The following is a 12145-nucleotide window of genomic DNA, read 5'->3' as shown; positions in this document are numbered from 1 at the left end:
AACAAAAAAAATCATCAAAGGGGTAAGATGGAGTAGAGAGTGTAATAGATAATATGAGATTGATTGGAATAAAGTGTAAATATGTGTAGGTACATAACAAAGAAATCCCCCCCACCCCTGTATAACTAATACAAGCTAATTAAAAAAAATTCCTCCCTGCTCCAAATTGACAGGCTCAGATGATGTTACTGGTAGAAACATCTACCAATCTTTTTGGGAATAATGAATACAAATATTACAGTTTCTTCCAGAAAGTAGAGAAGAAAGGCATATTTATCAATTCATTTTACAAGCCTATGTTTATGAGGCCAGAGATCAAAGCCTAAGTAAGACAGTAAAATTTTAAAAAAGGAGAAAAGCAAAGCAAATCTATGACTAATATCTCTCACAAACCTAGGTGGAAAAAACTCAGGAAAATATTAACACATTTAATCCAACAAGGCACAAAAATGAATTATACATTATGAATAAGTGGAATTTATTCAAAAAAATGAAAGGTTATTCAATATCTTCCTATCCATTAATGTAATCCAGGTTAAAAGAAGAATAATACAATAATATAAAGTGTCACAGAGCAAATATTTGATAAAATCCTAATCTCTTTCACAATAAAAGCTCCCATCAAACTACATATAGTAGAAATTACCTTAACTTGATAACAGAAAACAGAAATATTGAATTATTCCTCCTAAGATTAATACAAGAATATGTAACCAGAAACGCTAACTAAGGTGACATAGTTAAAAAAAAAAAAAAGCACAAGTTTACAGGTTGGGAGAGAGAAATAAAACCATCCTTGTTTCTAAATGACTTGATTATTTATGTAAATAGTCCTAAGAAATCTACAAATGCCTCCTTGGAGAGTTTGGGAGGGAGGAAAAGTGGGAGAAAAATGATAGAGGGAGTAACAAGTTCGATAAGAAATATACTAACTACGTTACTTATATAACTCTAACTCCTCTGTACATCACTTTGACAACATTTTTTAAAAAATTTTTAAACAATTGATTTTATTTTAAATATCATATATTTAAAAATTATAATCATTCCATAGGTAATTTTAGAAAGAGACAATGCCTTTTGCAACATCAACATAATACAGAAATTCTTCTACTATGTCCTGTGGCTTACTATAGGAGGAAAATTTCCTATGAGCCTTAAAGAATACTCTTATCAATATGTTTTTTAAATTATACTTGAGTGGTGCTATCAAAAAAAGGTCCTTAAATTACAACTATTTCCATAATAATATGCCATTCCATGTAATTGGATCACACTGTTGTCAAACTTTTCCTTAGACTTTCCCATTTTTTAATATGTTGGGAGCCAAAAGGGAGTCTCTCAACGTAATAGGTTTGACTATCTCACTGGAACATCTTGAGGCTGAGTTTACAGAATCCAGCCTTTTCACCCCGCCCTAAGTAAACACCCTGCAGCTACTAACGACCACCTTTTCACCTTGCCCTAAGCAATCACCCTGCAGATGCTTCTGCCAATGAAAAAGCTTCCTTAATGGCCAATGAAAAAGCTTCCTTATTCCAAGCACATAAATACCCCTGTGTGAAAAATAAAAATTGGTAGCTTGATCAGAATCCTTGTCTTGCTGTCATTCTTCGTGTCTCTTGTCCCTTCATTCCTTCTCGCTTACGTTCATTGCCCTCGTTGAAGTCCTGCAGGTCGGGACATTAATATATTTTTTTTTATTGTAAAGATCCTGTATAGAGGGGTTACAGTTATATGAGCAAGATAATGTGTCCATTTCCTATGGAGCATTGTTATACCCTCCTTTATATTTCCCCTACCATCCCTTTCCTCCCCACTTCTTCCTTCCCCACTACCACCCTCACCCCCACCCCCCACAAAGTTGTAAAGTTCGTTTTCACTGTAGTGTCTTGTACATCTCATTGTTACAATGGGTCATCCTGTATCCTTATTTCATCATTTTGTTATTTCGCTTCCCCTCCCCAAATTAGAAAAATGTATATACAAGATGCTTCCTTATTTGGATTGAGGTTTGTCTGAAGAAATGGGATTTTCAGAGCAAATTTGCCTGGGGAAAGGATGACACAGGCTAAGTGTGGGCTGGCGCTGTCCAATCACCTCTGGGCTTACATGGGATGGAAAAGGCAAGGGGATATTTCCTCTCTGTCTTTTCCTTGTGAAGCAAACCATATTTTCTTTTGCTATTGCCCTGAGACATCAGACTCTAAATTCTGAGACTGTACCTAGAAGATCACAAGACTGGGGCTGGTGGCAAACATTTTTATATACACAGCTAAATACAGCACATAATTATTTAGTACATAAGTTTTGCTAGAAATAGGGTAGGCCCACTTGTTTACTTGTTGTTAACTGCTATTTCTCTCCCTGAAGCCAGATTTTTAGATCCCAGATTCAAAGTCCAGGAGCCTCAAATTAGGTTCAGCTAATTGCACCCATATGCCAAATAAAGAGATGTGTTGAAGGGCAGAGAAATTAGATTTATTACATGGCAGCCATAGGAAGACAGTGCTTTAGTACATCTTCAGCCATCTTCAGGGACACAGCGATTGGCTACAGGTTAAACAAGGAGAATTGGGGGTTGAGGGTGTGAAAGATATGCATACATCAAACAGTCCCAAGTTGCAGGTATGGTCTGATGGATCAGTGGCTCAGTCTTTGTCCTGGGTTAGTTCTGGAGAAGTTTTTATCCCTTTATTATTGGAACAGAACAGGAACAAAGTGGCCTCCTGAATTGAGGGAGATTTACTTTAAGATAATAAGAAGACATCACCTGTTTGAGGGGCAGTTGGCCATGCACACATATGCTTATCAGTGCTTTATGTTTTCCTCCTGGAGCCCAAGGTCATTGCAAAGGGACTGAAGCAGAGAATAACTCAAATCGAAAGTTGGGGGACTTAGAGTTAATGTAAGAAAAGAAAAAGAGCAGAAAGGTGAACAGGTTTGGGAAGAAAACCTGGGAAGGGCAACCAAGTCTCTTTCAACCAGACTGAACAGGAAATGGTGCACTCCCCTTACAACTTGTATCCCTTTAAGTATTAGGCCGACATCAGTCTTGGCACTGCCCGGCCACCACCGTTCATGTCTGCAACCATCCTAGCTGCATGAATGTCTCAGGTTTGAACTCCAGTGCCTCTCATGAATCTCAAACAGCCCCAGGCACCAACCTTGTCAGTAGGATTCCTCCAGCCTCTGCAGCAGTCAGGAACCTTGCTGGTGCCAGAACACCTGCCATTCCAACTGCAGTCAACTTGGGTGAGTTGTGAGCACCAACTGTTGCAGCAACCATGAACTTGGCCAGCCCCAGGAGAGCAGTGGCACCTTCACCTGTGAACTTTGCTGACCCTCAAACCCCACAGCCACAACTGTGAACCTAGCAGGTGCCAGAACCCCAGCTGCCCTGGCAGCTTTGAGTCTGAAGGGTTTTGGCACACCTCCAGCTGCTGAGAGTTATCCTTTTAGCTCCAGAACACCCCAGGTTCCAGCCCCAGCAAACTTGGTGGGTCCTCTATCTGCCCATCCTACAGCTCCTGTGAATATTGCCAGCGTGAAGACCCCTACTGCCTTGGCCTCTGCAAGTCTCACCAGTGCTAGGATGGCTCCAGAATTGTCTGGTGCTAACCACTAGTCCCAGGGTTGCTCTCTCTGCTTACAAGTTTGTCAGTGACAGAACCTCAACCCCGTTGCTTGGTCGAGCCAGGTCCAGAACACAACCAGCGACCCTGAGTAAGTCTACAATGACCTCTGAGTGGGCTCCTTTTCCCTGCCTCAAGAATGGTCCAGAGTCCTTCCCAGTCTCTTCTCTCTCCAGGCCAGGATCTACCTAGGTCTCCTGCGCCATCGGCTATGATAGACAAATCTCATTCTATTGCCCAGACCACTCCTGCAGCAGGGTCCCAGTCCCTATCTTCTGGGAAACCTGCTCACTGCTCTGCTGTTCCTGTGGTGAGAGGAGGTCTCCTCTCTTCCCCTTCATTTTTTTCTGTTTCTGTGACAAAGATGGCATCCTCTGCTAGTGACCACAATGGCATGCTTTCTGACCCTGCTCCTGAGGGTGGGAAGCCACTTGCTACTGGGGACCAGCAGCCCTTCTGCAATGGCTGCCATGCAGCCCATAAAGGAATGGTGGAGCAGCTCCTCATCTTGTCTTCTTCTACCTCCTCCTCCCCCTCCCCCTTTCCCTCCCCCTTTCCCTCCCCCTTTCCCTCCCCCTTTCCCCTCCTCCTCTTCCTTTTCCACTGTCCCTCACCACAGCTCTCACCACAGGAACAGCAGAGCAGTGAGCAGGTTTCCCAGAGAGGTCAGCCACAAGCCCAGGAGGGAGACACCTAGTCCTTGGTCCAAACGACATTGACACCGCTCCTCCAGGTCTCTATAAATCATCGGGGTTTCTATCATACCTCATAATTTAAAAAATTAAATAATTTAAAATCTATACAGCAAGAGAAATTTTTTCTGTCAAACAAAAATGAGAAATGCAGGGGGAAAAAGTATTAGGCCGAAAAAGTGAAGTCACAGGGGCAGATGGAAGTGGGGTGAGATGGAGGCGGGGTGGGAGAGCAATGTTATTTTGACTGAGGAATTTCAAAGTTTCATTAAAATCTGTGTCCCCCAAGGTGTCAAGTTCCTGATGTGGCATTGGTCTCAGGTCCTCTTCCACGATCCCAGGGTGCAGAACACATGGGCAGCAAAGATGGCGCTGAAAGAGTAGAGTGGGCAGAGCCCAATTCACCTTATGTTCAGTGCGTCGTAACCAGCCCGTGAAGGCTTAGATGCATGATAGGGTGTGACCTTGACAGTGATTGGTTCCTCTTCCTCCCCTACCATGCCACCCGCCCTTTTTGACTTTAAAAAGGGCTGCTATCTGTTAATAAAAGTTTTTTCTTCCTGCTGGATTTGGCTCCCCGCTGTGTCTGATTGTCTCCCGGGCTGAGGGAGGCTGGGGAACCGGTGAGCGCCCCACTTACCTTTCCTCGGACCCTGTCCGTCTTTCGTGGGATGGAGGAAGACCCAAAGGGTATGTTTGTTCAGGGGGAAGAAGAGGGAGATGATTCAACAGGGTGAGCAACGAGGACAGTTCTAAGATCTGGCTGTCAGGGAGACAGATGAGTGTTTTCATTTACTTTCCATCAGTTAATTCATAGGACGCAGCAAAAGCATCTCCTAAATTGTCCCTTTCAACAGTACCAACAGAATTTAGTATCTTTGCCAGCTATGCACTACAGCCAACAAGGACTAAAATAGTAACTATTTGGCTTCTTTCAGAAAAAATGTTGACCAACATCTCTATTCTAAAGTATATCTCTTAATACCCCTGTAGCAATGTACAGAAATAAGAGGGGGAAATACATCATTATTTTAAACATCTAGAGAAGACATAGTTGATAGAAGCCTCATCCTCACAAAATTCAGATTCTGAATTTGTCTTTCATTAATCTGCTAATGACTTGTGCTTTGACAAATGTTCAAGAATGTATTTAGCTAATTTAGCAGTCACTCTATTTTATTGCCTAGAAATGCTTTATTGTATTGGACAAAGATATTGAAAATATCCTTTAAATGCTTAGTTGGCAAAGAAATAACTCTATATTCACTAGAGCCATTGCTGTGCCATTTGGAAATGATCTGAAATTATATCTTAGTATGCAGAGTGATAGGCCATCTGAAAAAGTGCTCATGACTCTTTCATTTTTGCTACTTTTTGCAATTAAATATCCTCTCTCCATGGGTTATTTTGGCTTTTAAATCAACCTATTAGTAAAGACTAATAAAAACTGATAGATTGCTCAATTTCATGCCTTACATTAAACTGTAAGAAGATTTATAGTCTAATACAACTTTTCTTTGATTTAATTAATTTCATTAAGCTGAAAGTGCCCAGACTTGTTGGTACAAAAAAGATAGAATTTGGGCCAGATCCTGGTGGTGCACACCTGTGCTCAGGAGTCTGACATCTGAGGATTGTGGTTCAAACCAGCCTAAGTAGGAAAGTCCCTGAGATTCTTACCTTCAGTTAACCACCAGCAAGCTGGAAGTGGAGCTGTGCTCAAGTAGCAAAGTGTCAGACTCGAATGAAAAAGCCTAAAGAAGAGCACTCTGGCGCTAAGTTTGGGCCCCAGTATTCACACACACACACACACACACACACACACACTTTATAACCATTCATGGGCAAGTTCCATGCATTGAGGTCCCTTATCCCTAAATATTTCACTGTGTAATTTCTAGGAATGGAGTGTACTCCATTCTTTTATATTATTCTTTTATATTACTTCAGTGTGCTTTTCAGTTTAAATAAATGTGGCATTGATATAATACTTTCATCCAGTCTTCTAGCCATACTTTCATTTTGTTAGTTTGCAAAGTAATGCATCTGATAGAGATTTCCCTTTTTCTAATAAAGGACCCATTTGATTACTTTCTGCTGTTATTTATCTTTTATGACACTGACATTATTGAAAAAGAATTCAGCCTTACCTTTCAATACAGTGCTCTTCAATTGAGGTTGGTCTGACATTTTGTCCTCATTAAATTCAAATATGCTTCAGTAGCTTCAATTTGCATTTGCATAAATGTTGTATGTTTCTCAAGGCATCACATCTGGAATAATAATCAGGTGTTAATTGAAGGATGTTAATTTTGATCACTCAATGGGAAAATTTCTACATGGTGTTTATTAAATAATACAAACTGCTACAAAGAAAGACCAAGTTGCCTTCTACATACCACCTAACAATTATCCAGATTCATTCATTCATTTAGTTAATCATTGTTTTAGAATGTCTATTGTTCGTTGGGGTCTTTTGTATCAAATACTCCCCAACTTATTAAACTATTCCTAAGATCTACAATTAGTTTTTTTTTAATTTCTCAGGTTTTTTTATGTCAATTTTTTGTCACGATGCTATTTAGCATAATAGGATTTAACTCAAATTAGTAACATTGTACAGTTCAGCAAGCATTTAATAAATAATCTGTATAAAGCAATAATAACAAAATTACTATTCCTATCCTCAGTATTACAGTCTAATAATGAAAGTCATATGATAGGACACTAACATATTTAAGTTTCAAATTAGGAAATTCTGACAAAAGGCATATTTTACAAATATAGAACACACGTACAAGAAGCAATATAGACTAATAAGTACGCAGCTTTCTTATGCTAATAGGAATGGACTCATGGAAACTGTACAGTGTGTCTAAGAATAATTTATTTTCATCATTCACTCATCTCTGAGTTGTTCAGAATCTAGGGTTTTTATGCAGTGTTTTTTGCTTTTTGTTTTTTCAGACAGAAGTACACTATGTAGACTGAGGCCAGCCTGGAACTTGAGAGGTAGCCTAGGCTAGTCTTTAATTCATTCCTCACTCAGCGTCCAAATGCTGTAAATACAGGTGTGCATCACCATACCCACTTGTAGTCTTTGTTTTTTAGTATGACAGTCTTTCCTTTTTGTTACAACTCCAATGATTGATTAGTTATGTATGCATTATTGACTATCCTCTGCAAATTCTTCTTTCACAGAAAAGCAAATATTTCTCTTTTGGCATTTATTTATTTGTTTGTTTGTTTGTTTATTTGTGTGCTAGTACCATAGGCTTCAACTAAGCTTTATAATCTTGCTCAGCATTCTTGCTCACTCTTGGAACTTCAGACATACCTCCAGCCCTGCTCTTTGATGACTAAGTGGAGATGGAGTCTGGCAAACTTTTCTGCCCAATCTGGCTTTGAACCTTGATCGCTCAAGTCTCATCCCCTTGAGTATCTAAGTTTACAGGTATGAACCACTAGCACTTGACTGAACCAAATGTTTCTAATTGTTTAGTACTTAAGATAACATATTCATAAAACCTACTTAACCAAATCTCATAATTTCTGTGTGACCTGTTACACAACTTGAGTGTATTTTCTTGCTAGTATGTGAAAATGAAATCATAATTGGGAAAGATGAATTGACTGTGACATTCAACTTAGTGGTAAGCCTTTCAAGGAAATGTGTATGATACAGAGAAGAATGAGTTAGATGAATTGACAGAAATCACTTAAGGTCTTTAGTCCATTAGATAATATTCATGTGATGGTTTAGCTTTCTTCTATACATGCTTTTCCATACGTGGAAAATACTGTCCCTCCTTTATATTTCTTTTAAGTTAGGAACTCACTCTACAGTTAGTTTTATTTGGAGCATACTTAAATTCATAACCATTTTTTAATACACTTATTTTGCTAAGGGATTTTTTCCCCTTTTTTGTACTAGTCTTGGGGCTTAAACTCAGGGCTGGGACATTGGCCCTGACCTTTTTTTGCTCAAGGCTAGTGTACTACAACTTGAGCCACAATTCCATTTCTAGCTTTTTAGTGGTTAATTAGAGATAAGAGTCTCAGGGACTTTCCTGCGTGGGCTGTATTCAAACTGAGATCCTCAGATCTCAGCCTTAGTATTTCCACTAAATACTGGTGCTGTACCTCTTGAGCCAGACCTTCATTGCAGATTTTTAGTGGTTAACTGGAGATAAGAGTCTCTCAGATTTTTCTGCCAAGGATGGCTTCATGATTCTCAGATCTCTTTAGTCTCCTGAATAGCAAAAATTACAAGCATGAGCAACCAGCACCAGGCTTAAAGCACTTTTATTATACTATATCATCTGTACAAGGTGAGGTTCATTGTGATAATTCCTTACATATATGTCCCCCAATAAAATTCAATGCCCTTCATCACTGTTCCTCACCCCTTACCCTTCTTAGAACAATTTCAACATGTTTCATTGTTTGTTTTTATATATTCATATAATCATACCATATTTATTCTCATTTGCTCTCACTGTCCCCCCAAAAACCCTGGCTGTATATTATAGTACTTAGTCTTTTCCTTTTTAAAAACATTTTTCTGTCATGCAGCTTCAACAGGGCCTGGGCACTGTCCCTGAATTTTTTCACTCAAGGTTGTCCTTTGAGACAAAGCACCACTTCCAGTTTTCTGGTAGTTGATTGGAGAAAAGAGTTTGATGGACTTTCTTACCCAGGCTGGCTTCAAAGCATGATTCCTGAATAGCTAGGATTACTATGAGGCACCACCAGTGCCCACCTTATAGTTCTTATTCTTAAAAAACATGACAAATGATTCCGCAACTGGGATTGCATTAATTTAATGAAAGTAATTGGTTTATATTCCAAAGTTCTTTTAATTTTAGCCTAAATTAGCACAGAGAAGTAAGTAAATGGTAAAATTCACCTCATATAGCTAAGAATAAAAGTGACATAAAAAATGTTTGAAATGTATAGTATATTCTTTCTAAAAATAGAACTGAAATCTACTTCTGGATTGTGAGGGACTTAAGATAAGGCTATACAGCAAAACAAATAATTAAAATTATAGCTCCCAACTAGCAACTTAAATGTATTTAGATCCAATTGGTTACATTATACTCACAAACTAACATGTTACATCGAAAGCCCTCTGTACACTAACATTAATTTAAAATTATGTAAATTTAAGAAAAATCCAATCAGTCTAGTTTTAGACAGTCTTACTTGTTTGCTATCTGAGCAGTTTCAATATAGAAATAAATGCTATTTACTTCACTTATTAATAAGATTTTATTGTAGCTCCTAACTTGACTCTCAATTACTATTACCATTTCAATATCATTTCTCAAAATCATACATAATTTGATCCTTGTGTACATTTTTTTTACAGGAAACAATCAGAGGAAGAACAGGAAAGATTATGCAGTTTTCCCCCCATGCCATTCCTGAATTATGTTTGTAACTGATGCAGTCTAGGGGCACATTTATTTTCTCTACCTATTAAAAAATTAATAGGCAGGAAAGTGCTTAAAGTAAACAGAGTATGTTTGTTGGAAAGTAAAAGGAAATCCATGAAAAAAAGTAGAGAGAGATGAGGAAGATGGTGGAGAAGCAGGGGACAAAACAAGCTCTCCCAATTTTAATGTTCCTATGGAAAGTCCAAGGCTAGAGAGTCACACCAAGTGTGCCATCATAGCACAGGGAGTTTGGAAAAAGAGGAAAAATTCAGGTAGCTTGCTTAAGGAGACTGATTGGAGCACACACTGGTGTCTGCACTGGTAGCTGCTGCAGCAGCCACCATATCAGTGACATAATGGACAGCTCAGAAACCAAGGGAAAGGTGTGAGTACCACAAAAGACAATCCTCACTCCTTCTCATGGAACAATCATGGAAAGGTAGCCCCTCCCACACCACTGGAGAAGAACTCCATTTTTGATACTGACAAAAGACCAGGACAGAGCAGATACCCCATAACAAAGGCCTTTGAAGGAAATAATAGGAGCCTTTCAAAAGGTCAAAGGAACCCGACCTTAATGCCAGTTATTCAGGAGGCTGAGACCTGGAGAATCATAGTTTGAAGCCAGTTGATGCTAAAAAGCCCTGGAGATTCCATCTCCAATTAATCAACAAAAGGCTGGACTAGAAGCATGGCTCAAGTGGTAGAGCATTAGCCATGAGCAAGCAATACAAGCAAGAGTAAGTATTCAAGCCACACTACTGGCACACACATAGTGCCAATGTTATTTAGGGGTATGGATTCATTTTTTCCACCAGTAAAGAATTAGAAGGCAGGAAAGTAAAGCACACAGTGAAAATTTATTTGAAAATGAAAGGAAAGCTGCAAAGAAAAGCAGCTAGATTCTCCATCCCAAAAGGGGCCTCAAAGAAGAGCTAAATGGAGTCCTCTCATAGGGAGGTTTTCTACATAGAACAGGACTATTCGCTGGGTTTTTCAGTGATTGCTTGATGGCTTGTACATGTCCCACCCACTTATTGCACTGCCATTTTTTTTCTCCCATCTAACAATTCCTTATTTCCCCCCTCTCACTACCATATGATACTGCTATACTACTGCTACTATATATTTTTAGGAAAGCAAATCACAATATAGTAGAGATGCATAAAAATCCATGTTTATTGCAGTAATATTCACATAGCCAAGCTACATAATCATTCTAGATGCTCATAAACCAGACAATGGAAAAAAGAAAATGTGACATAATACTCCCATGAGGTAGTATTGAGTCATAAAGAAAATGTGATTATAAGCCACACTCAAGACAGGCATCTCGTGTGTTCTCTCTTACACAAAATTTACACATAAGAAAGTATAAGGTCTGCTCCTGGATGGCCAGCAGACTCCACCCTCCTCACAGCAAACTCTCCACCCAGTACCTGCGTTACCTAGGCAACTGAGACACCTGGAAGAGGTCACATCTGCACCCGCTGAGGTCACATCTGAATTTGATGTGGCCACACCTTTCTCTACCCATACCCTAGATAAGGCCTAGCCCAGGCCCAGAGGCTCTCTTGCTGCTCTTTTCTAGCTCTCTCTATCTCTCTCGATGCTCTTTTCTAGCTCTCTCTGCTCTCTCTCTGCTCTCTGCTCTTTTCTAGCTCTTTCCTCTCTCTTTCCTCTCTTTCCCAGCTCTCTCTCATTTCCAGGCCTTTCCCAGCCACGAGGAGTGCCAACCTTGCCTGGTCCCAGCAGGTCTACTGAATAAACCTACCCCTTACCTGAATACCATGTGCGTGGTGCAGTTCTTACTCGGCTACCTCTTTTAAAAAACCTAACAGAAAGGATGTGAACATAACATGGAGAATGTTAAGAATGGGAACTCATGGGAGGAGGTGGGTGATGACAGGTGAATGTAATCAGACTATTTCATACACATACATGAAAATTGTATAATGAAATACATTAAAGCTGTTACTTTAAAAGAGGGGGTGGGGAGGAGAAAAGAGTAATAGAGGGGGGTGATTACAATGAAAATACAATATATACATATATGAAAAACATCATCATAAAAATTGTTTCTAAAGTAAATTTTTGCTAATAAAACAGAAAAAGAGAGAGTCTGGAGGAAGATGGCAGAGGATAAACTGAGAGCTAAACAAGCTCCACCCAGGGAGGAGTGATTTTCTTCACTGTATAAATGGAGCTAGAGGCTGCCCTACTCCACTGAAGCACAGGCAGCAGACCCACCTGCAGGAGGGTAAAAGAAAAACAATTGGAAACTCAGTAAACATAAATCCTGAGAATGGCTCCAAGCTGGGCTGTGTGAGTCTCTCAGGAGCTAGCCACAAAGGGAAAAGCTACTGATTGCTGAAAG

At 39.6% G+C, this 12145-nt stretch overlaps 1 long non-coding RNA gene and 1 pseudogene across 1 annotated transcript; one reads left to right on the top strand and one right to left on the bottom strand.

Annotated features, from left to right (window-relative positions):
- Positions 1 to 4283, top strand: part of LOC138839837 (serine/arginine repetitive matrix protein 2-like) — a 68127-nt pseudogene extending 63844 nt beyond the window's left edge.
- A 23-nt stretch (positions 4284 to 4306) lies between these two features.
- Positions 4307 to 6596, bottom strand: LOC138839519 (uncharacterized). Its single transcript, XR_011375986.1, has 3 exons — positions 6478 to 6596; positions 4968 to 5090; positions 4307 to 4699 (listed from the first exon to the last, which is right to left on the bottom strand). It is a non-coding gene; the product is annotated as an uncharacterized lncRNA (long non-coding RNA).
- Positions 6597 to 12145: the final 5549 nt, after the last annotated feature.

This window comes from Dipodomys merriami, unplaced genomic scaffold, assembly GCF_024711535.1.
Source record: "Dipodomys merriami isolate MVZ:Mamm:240054 unplaced genomic scaffold, mDipMer1.0.p SCAF_3, whole genome shotgun sequence".
NCBI lineage: Eukaryota > Metazoa > Chordata > Mammalia > Rodentia > Heteromyidae > Dipodomys > Dipodomys merriami.
This window is presented reverse-complemented; position numbering and strand designations above follow the sequence as displayed.